Here is a 19,717-nt window from a genome sequence, read left to right as displayed (position 1 = left end):
AAACATTTTTTTTTCAGACCTGTGTGTGTGTTTGTGTGCGTATGTGTTCATTCCAGCTCACTTTAGTTATCTAATGTGGAGGAACAGGTCAAATATCAAACCTGTCATTCACTGTTTCACAGCAGCACAGATAAAAAGAGACAATGACTGAACAGTATTGATCTGTACACCCTGATCTAGTCACCCAAACCCAAGCACTCTGGGTATTTATTCAGTGTTTTCCTGTTATCTTTGACTCATGGTTTCCTCTCAGCCAAAGCTAAAGGAGTTTTGTACAATCCACACATCTATTGCCTATATTCGTGATGAATTCAAGATCAGGCATTTATTGCTCAGTGTTTACCAGAAATCCTGATGTAATGCCTGGAGGTTTGTGTGTAAATGTTAGGTCACTGGTGATTATTTGCCCCACATGCTGAGACTCAAATGCTTTCAAGGGCTTTTTTTGCAGATCTTTTCCTTCTTTTGACACAGACTCATGTGCAGCTTCACCTCCAGCAGAGCACTGACCTTAGACCTGACCGAACAACTCCAATAACGCTTATTAACACAAACCCCTACCGTTCAACAACCTGATACTTCAGGTCCACAGCGAGAGATAGAAATAAAGGAGAAAAAATTGAAACCGAGAAAGATACGTAAAGAAAGGCCTACAGTAGATAAAGAGACAATGGAAATCTCAGTGCACCTCTTCTAGTCAGGACTGGGTGCTCGTGGTCATTTGGCTCAGGACCAGTAAACACTATTAAGGAGCATGTGGATATTTGAGTCACGGAACATCATAAAACAAACACATGCTGAGCAAATGCCTGAGGTACTCTGCATGAAGGGAGTGATGATAAAATAATTTTAGTTCATCTGGTGCCCAGCACCATTCCATTTAGGTGTTTATCTTTCATCTCTCCAAAATGAAATCCAGCACTAATATCATGTCTCATTATTTATTTTTATTTTATTTTCATTTTCTTTTCTTTTTATTGTTTTATTTTATTTCATTTTTTTTATTAATTATTTTTTTATTTGTGTTGATTTTTTTAATTTTATTTTTGTTATTTAAATTTTATTTAATGCTTGATTTATTATTTTTATTTAACCATTATTTAAATATAATAAAAAAAATATTTATTTTAATTTAATTGTATTTATTATTTGGTATATTTTGATATATTTTATTGTAGTTTAGTTTGCTTTAGTTTAGTTTAGTTTAGTTTAGTTTACTTTAGTTTAGTTTTTTGTGAGTGAACAATATCAGTACCTGTGCATGAAGTTTTTGTATGCTTTTTTTTTTTTTTTTTTTTCCTTAAAATACTATAATCTAATTTATTTATAATTGGGATTACATACAGATAGAATCAGTAAAGCCTGTAACCTGTGGATTTGTTTTTTAAATAGACAGCAGTGTAATATATATATATATATATATATATATATATATATATATATATATATATATATATATATATATATATATATATATATATATATATATATATATATATATATATATATACACACACACACACACACACACAATTAATATATTATGATTTAAAAGTAAAGTAAATCTAAAGTAAATTGAGTTGACCTAAACTAGACAACATTTTAGTCAAAAGATTAGCTCTAAATGTTGCTTTAAAACTTATTAGACATCATTTATTTTTAATGCATTAATATTATCATGAATGTATTTACATTGTTAAAAAGTAAAAATAATAATTATTCCTAATAGTAGTAGTAGTAGTAGTAGTAATACTAATTGTTGTTTATTAATGTTGCACAAAAATAATTGTATTATTTGTATCACTACTAACTGTACCACTTAAAAAAATATTGCCATCATTGGCTTTAGTATATTAAGAATGAAGCTGTTGACTGCAACCAGATGTGCATTTAAACTGGAAATAGTAATGAACATGTTGGCAGTTTACATATCTATAACTATAATTAATAAACTTGTTGGAATATTTGTTCAAATGTTTCAGTTCACGAAACAATACGAAAATGCTTGAAATGTAAATAATGTTTCCTACCGTAAAATACAGTTACACTTTATTCCATCCCACATTTCACAGAACAACAGCAAAACTCAGATTGTGTAGCCGAAAGCTGTTTTTTGTCCACATACCTGGGTCAGATATGTCTCGGGCCTACAGTAAGTGTTGTAAACTAGCATTGGAATTGAACGTGACAGGTTTTGCCCATCTGGAGGTGATGGTGCGCCTGACGCCACAGATAACATATGACCTCTGTTTTATGTGGATTCAGGTCATTACGCTTGGGTGTTTGGAAAGCAGTCCACGTACTTGTATGACCAACAGGCCTCTAGCAGTCAAAAACAGTTCATTAGAAGAACATGGAAAACTGGTTGTGGTTAGGTGTTGCTTAATATAGGAAACTAGTTTGGGTTTAAGCAGGTCAGGTAAAGGTTGAGCGTGGTGAAGTCATGTGACTAGCTTTATGCTGTTGAATTAGCTCTGTCACAGTGGCAGATATACATACAGTGCCACCTATAAGTCAAAATGCACAGTGCAGGATGTTTTGCAGATGCACTGTAATGCACTTCATATCATATACACTGGTACATTTGTTTTGTCACCAAGGATGCATTTATTTGACCAAAATTACAGTAAAATATAACTGTTGACATTTTCGATTACATTATTTTGAGATTTTATTTTTTAAATATATATATATATATATATATATATATATATATATATATATATATATATATATATATATATATATATATATATATATTTTTTTTTTTTTTTTTTTTTTTGTCACCAAGGATACATTTATTTGAGCACATTTACAGTAAAAACATAACGTTTGACTTTTCTGATTGCAGGCTTTTTTTAATTTAATATATTTTTAAATATTTTAGTTTGCCACCAAGGATTCATTTATTTGACCAAAGTTACTGAAAAAAAAACAAAAAAAAAAACAGAAGTGTTAACATTTCACAATACATGATTTTATTTATTTATTTATTTATTTATTTATTTATTTATTTATTTATTTATTTATTTATTTATTTATTTATTTATTTATTTTTTATTTTTTTTTTTATTTATTTATCATGGATGCATTTTTTTTAACCAAAGTTACAATAAAAACATACATTTTGGCATTTCTAATTACATGATTGTGAGAATTTATTTTAATTTAAATCATTGTAAACTATTATTTATTTCTGGCATAGCAATTTTTTTCAGCACAATTATTTCAGTCTTTAGTGTCATGTGAAGAGAATTAAGTTAATAAAAAATTAATTTAGTAATTTAATAAAATAGTAGTAGTATATAGTATATCACCTTTTTTTCTTTCTTTCTTTCTTTCTTTCTTTCTTTCTTTCTTTCTTTCTTTCTACACTGTAAAAAAAAAATATGACAGTCAAAAAAAAAACAAATGTTTTTATTTTACTTTAATTTTAAGCAGTTAATCAGGTTTTACCTAAATATTTTTAATCATACAACGTTTAACATATTTTTTTTTTCTGTTTGACTGATGTTAACTGAGTTGAAATGACTAGAAAAGTTCATTTGATCAAACTAAAAACCTTTAGGCAGCAAGATTTATTTTACAGTGCAAAATAGTTACTTGACATTGAATACTGTAGAATGCTTTCAGGTTTTCTTCTCAAATACATTTCATTTTGTTTTCAACATTTTTAGAGGTTTTAAAATAAACATTCATTAATTTATTAATTTTCTTTTCAGCTTTTGTTTTATGCACCGGATGCCCTTTCAGCTGCAACCCAACACTGGGAAACATCCATACACACTCATTCACACACATACACTACGGTCAATTTAGCTTATTCAATTCGCCTATAGCACAAGTCTTTGAACATGTGGAGGAAACCGGGGCACTCAGAGGAAACAACGTGAACACTGGGACAACATGCAAACTCCCTGTCGGCGCAATAGCCTAGTGGTTAGCGTGCCAAAATATGGTGCAATAGCACGTCAGGGCGTTGCGAGTTCGAATCCCGGCTCGAAGACATTTCCCTACCCTACCCCCTTTCTCTCTCCCACTTCGCTTCCTGTCTCAATACTGTCCTATCTAATAAAGGCAAAAAGGCCAAAAATAAATCTAAAAAAAAATAAAAACATGCAAATTCCACACAAAAATTATACATTTAGATTATATTTATTTATTTTATGCAAGTTATAATGTATTTAAGTCCTGCAATTTAACGTATATGTGTGTGTGTGTTTATTTGTTTAGCATGATTTAATTGATAGATATAACATTTATTGGCCTGCATTTATTTGAAACTAAAGTATATTGCAAGTTAATTGTGTTGTTTTTGTGGAAACCGAAAGTTTCAAAGAGTATTTTGAGAGCACTTAATCAGCGTTTTAGAAAAAAAAAAAAAACTTTTTTCAGCATTCTAAAAAATAAATAAATAAATAAGCATTTAAATGTATTCAATTTATTAAAACATAATAATTACACATTTTATTGTTATTAAAATAGCATTGTCTGTTTCCTGAGTGCTTAATCAGTAGTTTAGAATTTTATCTGAAAAATGTATTAGTTTAAAATGTATTTCATAGAAAACGTATGTATGGAGCCTTGGTGAGCAGAAGAAACCTGTTCAAAAAACATCAAAAAGTTTCAATTATTCGAACTATTTGTGTCCGTATTTAAGCTTCAGCACATTTGTGAAAAAAATCGAATAAATAATAGAGAAAGATGAAACAAGTTTTTATCTGAAAAAAGTCGAGGTCAACTACACCGGGCGAAGTGATGCCATCCTGCATATTTCACATTCTAAATAAGTCTGTTTTCTATCCTTAAATCGGGTGTGTTGTGAAAGACAGAGGTTTTAATGAAAGCGTGCGGTGCTGTGGTCAGCCTGACCTACACTAATCTGAAGGTTGACCCGAGGTGAGGCTGATAAGTGAAGCTCTCAGTCATTAACACTGACCTGTGCTAATCATGGGAGGGAAAGAGCGCGACCTGCTCCTTCACACACTCGCAGCAAAATATATCAGCAATTAGAGCAGCTATAAAGATGCTAAATTACATACACCCCTGAGAGGCATTTCAGAAATGAGGTGAGAAGGAGAGATGTCCTGAATAACTGATAGGTGATATGTGGGTATCTCACGGATTTTAATAGAAGGATGCTGATTTCTGATTCTGTTATGATTGCATGATGCTATTTCTACCTGAGAAAGTAGATGATTTAAGCTATTTGTAGGTTTAAGCCACGCTGTTTGTCTGAGTTTAAGCAAATTTGTCGATATTCTATGTCATAGGATGCCACAAATGTGTTTTTACAGATTTTTAGTTTCATTTTTTTTCATTTTTATATCTTTAAACACATCCTAAAGATGTATACTTTTATATATTGCTTTTATTTAATGTGTTCTCTTTTATTTTCAATCTTTTCAAATTTGCTTTTATTTTTACTTTTTTTGTAAAAATAATCTTAAGATTTATAAATATATATTTTTTATTTATACATACATTACTTTCATTCAATTTTATTTTATTTTCCTGGTCAAAATGAGTTAGCATTTGTTTCTACATGTTTATTCCTTTTTTTCTGACTTTAGGATTGTGTTTTTAATTTGCATATAGGTGTTTACTTTTTTTGTTTAAAATTTTCCAAACATTGACTTTTTTATTTATACGTACATTTTTTATTCTATATTAGTATGGACATTTTGTTCTAAATGTTTATTCTTTTTTCTTTTCTTTTCAGACGACAATTTTCATATTTGTATTTCTTCATCATTTTTGTCTAAAACATTCTAAAGTATTGACTTCTTTATACAGTGATTAATATGTTTTATTTATTTTCTCAGGAAATAGGTTAACATTTGGTTCTAGATGTTTTTTTTTTCCAGATTTTAAGTTTGTGTGTTTTTTTTTTTTTTTTTTGCATATTTGTATTTATACTTTTTGTGTAAAAAATTCTGAACAATTAAACTTTTTATTTATATGAACATTTTTTATTTTAATTTTATTGAAAATATTTTATTTTATTTTATTTTATTGGGGGAAATGGGTTAGCATTTGGTTCTACATGTTTATTGTATTCTTTTTTTCTTTTCTTTTTTTTCAGGCTTTAATTTTTAAATTTGTATTTCTTTATCATTTTGTTTGTAAAATGTTCTAAAATGTATGTGTAAATATATGTAACTTTTTGATTTATATTAAAATTTTTAAAATAATTTTTTTAAGTTTTGTTTTATTTTATCAGGGGAAATGATTGAGCATTTGGTTCTAAATGTTTATACTTTTTCTTTTTTCAGACTTTGAGTTTGCGTTTTTTATTTGCATATTTGTACAGGTATTTTCTTATCTTTGTGTAAAATCTTATCTGTGTAAAAATATTCTAAAGATTTGTTGACTTTTTATTTATGCATGAAAATTTTATTTTATTTAATCAGAGGAAATTAGTTAACATTTGGTTCTACATGTTTATTCTTTTTTTCTTACTGGGTTTGTGTTCTTAATTTGCATATTTGTATTTATACTTTTTTGTGTAAAATAATTTAAATATTTTTACTTTTTTATTTATACGTACATTTTTATTTTATTTTATTTTATCAGGGAAATGAGCATTTGGTTTAAAACATTTATTGTTTTCTTTTTTTTTATCTGTCCTTTTTCTTTTTCTTGTCTTTATGCTCCTTGGGGACAAATTGGTTGTTGTTGTTGTTGTTAAATCTTATTATTTATTTTATTTTATTTTATTTTTAGAAATATATTTAAAATATATTCTTAATATTGAATTATTTTTTAGTTTATTGTGATTTTTCCATCATTATATTCACACCATATTATATAAACATGATTTAAAAATTCTAAATTAAATGCTTCACTTATGTCATATGTATATTTAAATATATATTTTACACTAATGTTACTGTTTTTTTACATAAAAACAGACCTTGAACATAAAAACAGACCAAAAACTGACTCCAAACTTTTGAACAGCACTTTTTGAAATAACAGTAAATAACACATTCCTAAAAGAAAAGTTAAAGCTTTTTTGCGGAGAAATATTTAATAACCCAGAAATCATTCCGTCATCTCTGTAACACAGAAGACATGCTGTCAGTGTTAAAACATAACACAGACCTGTTGTTGGAGATCCATTTCTTCAATGAAAGAGTCAGCGCATGTGTGAAGCAAACCTTTAGACCCATAATTTGCGCAAACTCTTAACGCTTTTCCAGCGGCTCCCTCTGACAGCTTGTGGTTTGGGTGGCTCTCTCCATCTCTCTGATCCCCGTCTCAGGCTCCTGGAGCTGCGCAGGCGGCCGGATCTGATCTCTCCCCAAACTCCTCTCAGCTCAGCGCCGACCGCTTCCCTGATCCACACTAATTCACTAATCCACTTCCTCTTACAATTAATGTCTGCAGGAGATCGGCTCAGCCAGGCTTTTTCAGCAGGATGATACTTCTCACATGGCTAAAACCAATACTCTAGATCTCTTTTTTGGAGAAACAGAGAGTACTGGGAAATTGGATCATTTGGACAAAAAAAGGGGATACAAAGTGGATTGAGGTTTTGGAGGAGTGTGGAGGAATTTGAAGTGAGAGTAAGACTTTCTTTTGTCTGACGGATCTAAGTGGCACATGTTAATTTTTGTGACCGTTGTTCTGTTGCTGAACTTGTGTTGTAATCGGAGTGCTTTCATTTTCTTTGCAGCTCAGAGCGAGTTTGCTGCTGTGCTTCATTTGTGTTCTGAGGATGCAAGATGTCAGAAACTGGTCTAAATAGTTTGTGTTTTTAACACTAGGTTTGGAAACCCAGTAGAGGATTTTATTTTGAACTGAAAAATCGTGAAGCTGAATGATGAAACAGCCACCAGCTTTGTTTTGCTTTCTTGGTGTGTTTTTTTGAACCCATATTGGTAGTTTCACTTAACGTCACACCATTAGGGGAAAAAATACTGTCTTCCACTGACTGCCAAGTCACAGGCTGAGTCTTTTTGGCCAAAAAGCTGGATAATTTTTGTGCGGTACCATAAAGCATTATTAAACGATGAGGAGACACTGTTGAGCTTTGCTTATACAGATATTCCCTCATAGATAGAACATCCAGAATGGAGAAATGTATGTATTTATGTTGAATGGTACCATTTTAGAACCTTAACAATCTATATTAACCATAACTGTCAGTACATTTGTATGCTTTTATACAGTAGCTGATTTAATTTGCAGGTTAGGTGGAAATAAAGTATACATTAATTTCCTAGGAGAAATAAAGCAGCCTTTTTAAAGAGTTTGGATGCGTGCATTCGTATTTCTAAAGCCATTGATTAAAAACTGTCGCATTGTGTTATTTAGCATAATGGCACTTTAGTTTGTGTGACATTATGTTGTGTCATAACGTATAAAGAGACAATAAATGGATTTAGTATTTTGTAAATGGATTTTTTTTTGGCATATTTTAATTGTTTATTCATAGAAAAAGTTTGTGTAAACTGAACTTCTGCATAAATTTGGTACATTTAATTATATATAAATATTTGTATTGTGAAATATCTGATATTCAAATTTTCAAATTTGTGTAAGATATGGATATGTGAATGCATTTATTTAGTCAATTAAACAGCTTAAGGATGATCATAATATTTATAAAGGGTGACCGACGCCACCTTGTTATTCCACTCTGCAGTTTAGAGATTAGATCTGCTGGATTTACAACATGTTAATTCGTCAACCCCTCCCACAATACGTCTGTTTAACAAGGGGAACAATAGAGTAGGCATTCTAGTAAACTAAACATTGTGTAGCCTATATAATGTGAATGACGCACCTCTTCCATTCATGTTTAAAAATATTTAGCATTGCCTTCTCTATCGACATCAGTAGTAGACATCCATAGTAGGCATTTGTTTTAAATAAACTTGAGATAATGAATAATTTTACAAACCATAGTATATATATATATATATATATATATATATATATATATATATATATATATATATATATATATATATATATATATATATATATATATATTGAAATGTCTGAAACCTAAAATCAAGGTTATTTTGTTTGAAAACATTGACACATTGTGATTTATAGCAATAATTGCAAATCTTTCTCTGGCTGAATGTGAGAAATTGCGGGAAAGCAGATTTGAATTTAGAAGCTGATCATACGGCACAGTGGACATTTTAATCACATCATATGCATTAAAGCAATGGACCCCACTCAGTGGTGTAAAGTAACTAATTTCAAATACTTTTATTTCTCATAAATAGTAATTTACTAAGTAGTTTTAAAAATGTATACTTGTACTTTCCCTTGAGTACATTTTTAGTGCAGTAACGGTACTTTTTCTCTACTGCTTCAACCTGCAGTCACTACTTTTTTATTTCTTGTCTACGAGGATTAGACAAATCAGTCTGGTGATTTCTGTCTAATCAAACCACACATAGAAGGTAAAGGCCTCATAATGAAATGCCTCAAGACATGAACGAATTATAATTTCAGCAAACTGTTTGGGAGGATTAAAAGTTTTCAAGAAAATGTCCAAAATTTTTACACGCTTTGACACAGAGACTGTTTAGAAGGATGTCACTGATGTGAAGATGACGGTTTACTGTATGATAACCGGAATGGCCTTAAGCACCCAGCAGGCACAAGACGTCAATATGACGTTGTACCCTAACGTGATGGACGTTGCATTTTTTAGAAATGAAAATCAGGTTGACGTCAGGTCGATGTCAGTGTTCAACATCCGACCTAAAACCAACCAAATATCACTGTTTGATGATGTTACAGGTTGGCTATGTGAACGGTAGACCCACAAGCTAGTAAAATGAGTGAGAAACAGACACCTTTGGAAAGTTTCTTTGCGTAGGGAAAAAAATTTTAAGGATAGGGGACTTTCGTTTTGATGGGGCACTTTCTCTCCAAGAGAAAAAAGATCAGGTGCTTGACCACCCAAAGCCCCCTATACACTAATGGAACATACACATTTTGGTAGACTACTACTTCAGACAAACACAGAGCACCCAAAACACTGCAGTGCTTTTTAACTTTCTACATAAATAAAACTTGTATCAGCGTTACAGCAATGCTTTGTCAACTTGACATCCTTTGAGAAAAAGTTGATGGTCAACAATCAACGTAGAATCACACCCCCTAACACCCACCCTCCCTCGGGCCACAGTAAAATTTTCAAGCAATGACCAGTCCACAGTGATAGGGGTTATCTCTGATGTTAAGAAAACAGACTACTTACACAAAATAGAATGGGACGCAGTGGATACCTTACTGCAGGGGTGGCCAACCCTGTTCCTGGAGAGCCACCTTCCTGCAGATTTTAGTTGCAACCCATATCAAACACACCTGCCTGTAATTATCATGTGGTGTTTAGGTCCTTATTAATTGGTTCAGGTGTGTTAGATATGGGTAGCAACTAAAATCTGCAGGAAGGTGGCTCTCCAGGAACAGAGTTGGCCACCCCTGCCTTACTGTGTTCCTAAAATATTGAACTTGAATAAAACATTTTTGTATCAACAAATGCCATTCACTCATGCTTGCCCATCAGTTAACTGCTAACATTACAAACCCCCATAATGCCATGATGAGTCCTATGAACTGCAGATATAGCGGCGTGCTCTATCTTGGAGCTGTTCTCTAAATGTTGCTGTTTGTTTTCCTGGTCTCAGAGGAAAGGTTTGGCATTACGGAGAACATCTCTCCTCCTTCCCAACTCCACCCACTGGGGCGCTTTTTAATGAGATGGCAGAGAGCCACAGATCCAGGCCTTCCCAGCAGAACAGGCACAAGTACAGACGCCCATGGGAGCGAGGATCAATCTGCTAATCAATCACGGCTCATAATGAGAATTTATTCAACACGCTGCGCAGTTACATGACTTCACACGTAGGCGTTCATGTTCGACTGACGTATTGAAAAGAACAGCTCTTTATTAATTATTAACCATTTCTAGTGGCAAACGTGAGTCAGCACATTTTCGACTGTATTGCATAAATGAGCTGTTTAAATGTTTTATACACAAATGAAACAACAGGTCTGATTATTAGAGTACTTTTTATTAGAGAAATGTTGTTTTTTAAGTTATGCCCTGAGACTGTAAGATTTAAAGGCTGATACCTTTGATACTGTCAACTAAAATAAAACTATTAATAAATATAGATGAATTCATACATGGAAAATAATAGTATACATAAACATTCATTTATAACAAAATAAGTTAAAAGAAAAACTGAATATATTTAAATGATAATACAGATGTACAATTTTAATAAATGCTATAATATATAATTCTTAAATAACATTTATTTCTGAAGCAGTGACTTGGGAATGGTGGTTTCCTATTTCCTCTAGATCAATTTATCTTCCATCTCGGCACATGTTCTGCTGTCACTCCTCTTTCGAGAGTCCATCCATCAATCACTTTGTCATATTTCTTACAATAAACAGTGATGAGTCAGGCTATCAGGTGTGCAAGATGTAAAAAGCAAACAAGACAGTTTAATCTGTCACATTTTGTTTAGACAGTTCAATTCTTCTTTCAAATTAGCAGTTTGTTTATGCAAAAAAAAAAAAAAAAAGCCTCTTCATTTGGTTGGGGCATTTGATTCCGTCTGTTATTCTATCCATCATTCTATCCTTTGTTCTAATGTTTGTTCTGTCATTTGTTTTGTCTATCAATACTGTAAATCCATCTGTCTGTCTGTTGTTCATTCTATTGTTCTGTCTGTCATTCTATTTTTTTCGATTCATTATATCCGTCTGTTTCATCCATCCATCCATTGTTAGTTCAATCCATCCATCTATCGTTCGTTCGTTCGTTCCATCCATCCTTTTTTCATTTGTTCGTTTGTTTGTTCCATCCATCATTTGTTCTTTCCACCGATCCTTTGTTCTGTTCCATCCAGCCTTTGTTCTACCATCCATCCATTCTTCGTTTATTCCATCGATCCATTCATCGATCTATCCATCGATCCATCCATTGATCCATCCATCCATCCATCTATCTATCCATCCATCCATCATCCATCCATCCATCCTGCATTCGTTCGTGTGTTTGTTCAATCCAACCATCCTTCGTTCATTCCATCCATCCATCCTTTGTTCGTTTCATCCAGCCTTCATTCTATCATCTATCATCCTTTGTTCTATCATCCATACATCTATCCATCATCCATCTTTCGTTTATTCCATCCATCCATTCTTACTTCCATCCATCCTTCCTTCTATCATCAATCCATCCTTTGTTCAATCATCCATCCATCCGTCCATCGATCCATCCCATCCATCCATACTTTATTCTATTCTAAACTTTATAATTTTAGACTTCCATCTATTATTTTATGTATCTGTTGTTCTGTCTCACATACTATCATATTTATATATTATTCTATCATTCTCTTTATAATTATATCATTAGATCTATCATTATATTGTTCTATGAATCCCTCTATCTTTCTATCTGTTCTGTCATTCTCTTATTGTAGCTATTGTTCCCATTATATATAGTATTTGTCCATCCATCGTCGTAATGTTTAATTTCCCCATGGTAGAACTGCACATCTGGTTGGAACAGTCCATTCCTGCTTGAAGGGGTTACTTCCCCAGTCCAATCAATAACAGACAACGAATCAGACCTCTTTTGAACTTCATCTCTTTATCGCACTTCCACTCTTCTCCTTGCTCTCACCATCCACTCATCTGCATCTTAACAAGCAGGTCTGAATGAGCTGATCTTCTCTGCCGTCCTCTGCTCCTATCAATCAGCCTAAGCCCGACTCGATATCCAATCAGCTGTGAGGAAGCAGCGGCGGGGCTTTAGGCACCGGTGATCCAGAACGCTGCTGGTCCAGGGCCAGAGAGGACTCTGGGGGCCCTGCCGTGTGTGTGACAGCGCAAAGGCTCTGTGGCTTAGGCCCTGCTCAGTCAGGACTAATCCCCCCAAAAGCAATTAACACCCTGGTGCAGTGTGGGTAAACAGGGAAGGCGGCTGGGGAGGCATGACTGTCTCTCCACACAGCGCTCCAGGTGTGAGAGAGCGCCTCATTCAGCTCAGAAATTGTGTTTGCCCCTTGACACTGCTCGCTGTGTGGGATTACTCTGCCAAACCTTTGGGGGAAAAAAAATCGAGCGCTGGAGAGAGAGAGAGAATAGGTGAGTGACAGGTCAGGGGATGATCTTTTAGCCGAGGTCTTTGGTGTGGACCCAGCCATGTCATCCTCCTTATTAAAGACTCCTCTTTCTCTTCATGCACATGCCAGACATATTATCTCTCTCACTCTCTCTCTCTCTCAGTGACCTGTTGCCATGAAGGCCAGTTTGCTGGCAGATGTTTGAATACGCTCTGCATTAGCGTAATGATTCCGCTCTTACTTGCTTGCCAGGATGGACAAAAACACGCGACTGTGCTAATTATCAGTCTGGCAGAGGAGGGATTTTTTTTTTCTTCTGCTCTTAAATAGTTTATATGTGTATATTTGTATAAATATGTCTGTAAATTTATTTATTGAAGGTCTAAAGCATTTAATATTAATATGACCAGTAAACATCACTCTTCTGTCACGTACGCTTAAGTCATTTACAAAAAAAGCTGCGCTACGCACAAATTGTTGATGCACACTGTTAATGCTTCCTGTTTCCATGTCTCAATAATAACCCATTCGCCAACACCATCTTCCATCATTTTAATTTGAAGCAGTCTCATATTTTTATTGACCGTTGAGATATGATACCAAGCGCACACAATCACACACCCTTTACAAATATCACACACACACAAAGACCTGCAGTGTTCATGTAAGCAGGCTGGATTTGCGGAAAGGCCTGTGATTGATGCCGATTCATTTGGAATGCAGAACACAAACACTCAGAGAGGCTGGTGGCAAGGAATAGGATGTGGAAACTGACACTAATTTATCTGTTGGATTGAATCTCATGTATTACAGAAGAGCGTGACTGCTCGCTCTGATATCTGTGTGCCGTGACAGATACGCGTGGACAGAGAAATGCGATACGGGGGGAGAGCTGAGCGACTGTGGCAGCACTTTGGCATTCGTGGTCAAATGCATGCACAAACACTGGAGACTTACTGGTCGCTTTGTTTTTCCAATGAGGAAATGTGTTGAACGTTTCTAAGTCATTGCACTAAAAAGCCATACGTATAAGGGGCTGCAATTCAACTTCTGTCTATTATCTGGTTTGTAGATTTGATGGCATCTGTTGTTCTTTGACAGGCGTTTTATTCATGTGTTTTATTCTTGTATATATGGATGTATTTACATGGATGGAGGGGTCTAAAGCAATCTTTTTGGACAATTTTTTATGTATTTTTTCCTAGTATCAGAAAATATTATTGGATTGATTTTATTTATTTTTTTTACCATGTTTTGTGCTTTAGTGGTATTTATTTATTTATTTATTTATTTATTTAATTTTATTATTTATTTATTAATTTATTTATTTTATTTTGTTATTCATTATTCCTTTATCTTATGTCAGTTAATTTATTTATTAAAAATCATTTTGCAGTGATTTTTTTTTTACCATATTTTGTGCTTTAGTGGTATTTATTTATGTATTCATTCATTTGCTTATTTATTTATTTATTCATCCATTCATTTATCTATTTTATTTATTTATTTATAATTGTTTTCTTTATCTTATTTTATTTATTTATTTATTTATTTATTTATTTATTTATTTATTTATTACCTGAATTTTGCCCCCCCCCCCCCCCCCTATTTATTTATATATCTTGTGTGGTACAATCACATTATTTTTCCATTTGCATTTAAGTTTTAGTAAATGTAGTCCTTTAATGCAGGGGTTCCCAAACTTTTCAGGCTGCAACCCCTACAATTTGCTGCAACTGACACAATTGCTGTATCTTTAATATAATGTAATCACCCCAGTGGTTGCAAAAAAAAAATTGAAAGGCTGACATGGTAATAATGTTACTATTATATACACTGTGTTGTTTTTCAGCAGATTTGGATACATTTTAGTCATTCTAATAGTTTAATGAAATGAATTAGATTTGTCATTGTCCTGTCCTGCCTTGCCCCTCCATCACCAACCCTCCCCCCTGTGGCAACCACTGCTTTAATGGACCTATTGATAATCAAATTGTTTTGTTTTGTTATGCTTTGGTGCATATGTATTTAATCTACGCCTGTTTATTTCTATATGTTTGTGGGGTACAATTAAGTTATTTTTGTATTCCTATTAAGTTTAGTTTTAGTAATTTTAGCCTTTTAATATATTTTATATAAATTAGTTATGGAACGTTGAATTGTTGGACATCGGAGTTGTGATCCATGTGCAGTTTTATTCAGAGTCTTCAGACAGTCAATGGTCTAACACAAGTTAACGGGAACGTACAGTGACATCCAGAAGCGTAGTCAGATCACAGGCAAATAGTCAATTCAGGCAGCAGACAACATAAACAAGGGAACAAGGCAAGGGTCAAACACAGAGACTTAACAAGGAAAACGCTTCGTAATGTTACATAGTGTAACCAACAAGACTCAATCAGAGTGTCAATGTGAGCAGTTTACATAGTCTGTGTAATCAGTCATAGGTAAGCTGTGTGTGTGTGTAATGACTGGTGAACAGGAACAGGTGGGTGTGAGGTGCATGACAGGATTTGTAGTTCATAAGGTGACAGGATTGTAGTCTGGGTAGTGTAAATGTTTACCCACGATCTGCAAGCCTGGTTTGCTGGTGATCATTTTACCTCAAAATTTAGATTTAGTTTTTATTTCATTTGAATTTAATTAGTTAATAAATTAGGTAGTTAGTTCGTTTGTTCATTTAATTTAATTTTAGTCAACTCTATTTTATATATGCATTTATTTTCCTTCATTTATTTACATATGCTTGTGAGGTACAATTACATTATTTTTGTGCTTGTTATGTTCATTCATTCATTTTCGTTTCGGCTTAGTCCCTTTATTAATATGGGGTTGCCACAGCGGAATGAACTGCCAACTTATCCAGCATATGTTTTATGCAGCAGATGCCCCTCCAGCTGCATCCCATCAGTGCGAAACATCCATACACACTCATTTACACACATACACCACAGACAATTTAGTCTACCAAATTCACCTGTACTGCATGTCTTGGGACTTGTGGGGGAAACCAAAGCATCTGTAGAAACATACGAGAACATGGGAAGAATATGCAAACTCCACACAAAAACGCCAACTGACCAAGCTGAGGCTTGGACGAGTGACCTTCTTGCTTTGAGGCAAATGTGCAACCCACTGCGCCACCCTGCAGCCCCTGTTTATAATGTTTCTAAGTTTAATTTGAATAATTTTAAATTTATTTTATTTCAGTTGGTCGCAACAGATTTTGTTTTATTTCATTTGGCAAAAAATATATATATTTATTTTTATGCATTTTTAGGCAGCTTGTGCTGCCCTTGACCTGTGTTCTTCTGGTTTGTTGGTATCCCCATACTAATAATATTATTATTATTAATACTTATAGTAGTTATTAAATCGTAATACTGGAACATTCAGGATAATAAAGTATCATATACAATTGTTCGTTCATTTCACCATCCAGCTTCAACCTTCACAGCTGAGTGGTCAAAGATGGAGGATGGTCATTTGTATAAAAGTGGACTCTGTAAAGACGTCTAAACCAGAGACCGGAGACTGAAACGATCTATTTCACCCTGTAGGTACAGTGGTTTCATCACCACGCAGATATCTGAGAGCCATGCACTGTCAAATGTGGCCCTTGTGCACATACACTATCTGAATCACTGCTCTGGGGTGTCTTTACATTGAACTAGATGATGCCGAATGAAGCGGAGGGGTGCATTAATCCTGATGCTGATCAATGATGATGGTGCTAAAGATCATTAATCACAATATTATTGAAAACACTGAATCTGCTCACTGATTGTGTATAAATGATTGTCAAAAGCAGTGTTGGGCACATTCCTTTAAAAAGAGTAATTTGTTATAGTTACTAGTTACTTCACACAAATAATAGCTAAGTTACATTACTGAAAGTAACTAATTACCAAGGAAAGTAACTATTGCATTACTTAAAAAAAAAAAATCTATTTGTAACTGACTAGAAAATAAATATAGAACATTGTACAATAATCAACACTAATGTTGTTGTGAGACCATGCGAGAGACAACCATCAACTCAACATATCATTGTAAATAATTTCATAAACGTTATTGCCTTTTACATCAACAAGGGAAAAGTAGTGCTTATATTTTCCAGTTTGCAAACGCTACCCTTGAACTTGGATTTGACATTGTTCTGACTCCTGGGGCCTCATGTATCAACGCTGCGTATGTGCATGTAAAAACTTTGCGTACCCCAGGTTTCACGCTCACGCTTGAATTTACTAACAATGAGATGAAGGTGGGAATGTGCGCTGGTCCACACCAACTTCATGCCTGGCGTACGTGCATTTCTTGTGTGTCTGTTTTATTTCCATTGGCGACTCCTAGAGGCAATCATGTTAAATTGCACACTTCAAAATATCTTTGAGCCGTGGATTGGCAGCTGTATGAGACAGGATCACCTGCATGTCTAGCAGGTATATAAGGTTTCCATACCATACAGTTGACCAGCCAAACATTAAAGCGCAACTTGCAGCGATCGTCGGTTTTCCTAATCTAATCGGAGCAATTACTGCACGCACATTGCTATAAATGCGCCATCTGAAGATGAATTTGCATAGGCTACATGAATTGGAAACATTTCCATTCAAAACGTTTGCAAATAGTATGTGATGGTCAAATGCGCTTAACATAAAACACACACTTATTAATGATTTCTACTTGTCTTACTCGTGATGAAGAGTAGGCAAAATCTTATATGTAATGGGGAAAAAAGAAAAATAAGTTCATGAGATGCTGGATTCGAACCAGGTTCATGAATGATAGTGTCAAAACATGTTGCCATGCGTTTTAAAAGCTATGCCAGAGTGGAGTGTTGATGTCTGCTCGACTATCAGTTAATTACCTCATTCCAACGAGGTGTCCAATGAGACCCCACTACCAGCGTCAGCTCTCCCACTCGATTTTTTTTGTCATTAATTCCGGAGGACAAACTTGCAAATAACACAGTTTTTCTTCAGTCTACCTCCGATAGGAGCAACTCCAATTCACATTCTGTTCAAAGTTTCTCCTTTTGCTTGCTTTTGCCATTGCTTCTTCATTTGGTTTTGCCAAAGTAGAGTCATTAGCATATTCATACGGGGGAGGAGGCAGGGAGGGGTTTTGCGCTCGTTATTCGGATGTACAAAGAGAAAATGCGTGGGATTCGGCATACGCAGTGTTTTATACATCTGAATTTTTTTTACTGCGTACGCAGTACGTACGTACAGCAACTGACTGTGTATGTGCTTGTGTGTGAACACTACTCTGCCTCTTTGTACTCTATCTAAGCTATAATCATCACGTTCATCATCACTGGTTGGCTATGTGTCCCCAAACACAGAAATTAACATTTGAATACTTCACTGTGTCGAATATACTGTTTTCTCATTGCAGTGCAACTTTAATATTGTAAATACAGGATTAATTTATATACTTAAATTACTGTAGCATGTAATCATGGTTCTTTGTGATTTATTAAATGCACTTTACAAATAAACTATATTTTGAGAGTCTACATATTACACAAAACTAAATATCCATGCTCCTGGTGAAATACAGTATTTTCTGTATTACATCAGCATATCTGAAATATATTTAGGACAACATGAATTGACATGCTTGATGAAGGCAAATTCTAAAATTGTACTTAATCATATGTGCTAATCAGTTGGATAAGTTTGTAAACCACTATAAATCTACATAAATTAATACATTTTCTGAAGTATTTGCATAACTACCCTTTTTACATTAACTTGACTGTTCCCAAACAGCAGGCACCTTTAAAGTTTTAACAGCATGATTATCTAAAATTTAAACCTCAACTGGTCCAGAGAAAAAACAAAGTCTTGAATGGCCTGAGGGTGAATAAATTCGAAAATTCATTACAAAGTTGATTTCCATAAAAAAAAAAAAAAAAAAAAGTTCTCTGCTCTCAAATTAATCTAGCAAGAAGACCATTCAGCACTGAACCTGTAACATTCAAATCTTAAACGCATTAGTTTTGCTACATCACTCCGTGTTTTGATGGCATGAGGTCATTATTGGCTGCCTGTTCAGTGGACTGATGCCTAAGGAAGGCGGTGATCCAGAGATTGCACATTACAAACTGGGTGAAGTTCACCAGAAAAAAGCCATGCTCTGCTGCACTGCACCCACGAGAGGGAGAATGAAGGACTGCTGGTGTAAAACAAAAAAAAAGAATCCACATCAAAACAAGCTATGTGACAACAAGAAAGAAAGAGCTATCGGTTTATTGAGTTTCACCCTGAGTCAGACTCAATAAATTGATATTTGCTATTTGAGACTTAAAGGGATAGTTCACCCAGTAATGAAAATTCTGTCATCATTTACTCTCCTTCCACTTGTTTTGAAACTGTATCTTCTGTAGTTAAAAAAAAGATATTCTGAAGAATGTTGGAAAGCAGCAGTCATTGTCTTCCATTGTATTGTTTGTTCTTGCAATGCATGTTGATGGTTGCTGGTTTTCAAATATCTTTAGGACATCCTGTTTTTCTTGAAAAAGTGGAGTGTGACAGAATGTTTTTGATGAATGATCTCTTTAATTTAAAATTATTTTAAATAGTAAT

At 33.8% G+C, this 19,717-nt stretch overlaps 1 protein-coding gene across 4 annotated transcripts in view; it reads left to right on the top strand.

Annotated features, from left to right (window-relative positions):
• erbb4b (erb-b2 receptor tyrosine kinase 4b) overlaps positions 1–19,717 on the top strand; it is a 655,930-nt gene that overhangs the window by 191,240 nt on the left and 444,973 nt on the right. The gene's annotated exons all lie outside the window — the stretch shown is intronic.

The sequence above is a fragment of the Danio rerio genome, chromosome 9, assembly GCF_052040795.2.
Source record: "Danio rerio strain M-AB ecotype USA chromosome 9, GRCz13ab, whole genome shotgun sequence".
Classification (NCBI taxonomy): Eukaryota; Metazoa; Chordata; class Actinopteri; order Cypriniformes; family Danionidae; genus Danio; species Danio rerio.
The sequence above is the reverse complement of the archived record's forward strand: the minus strand, read 5'-3'. Positions and strand labels throughout refer to the sequence as shown.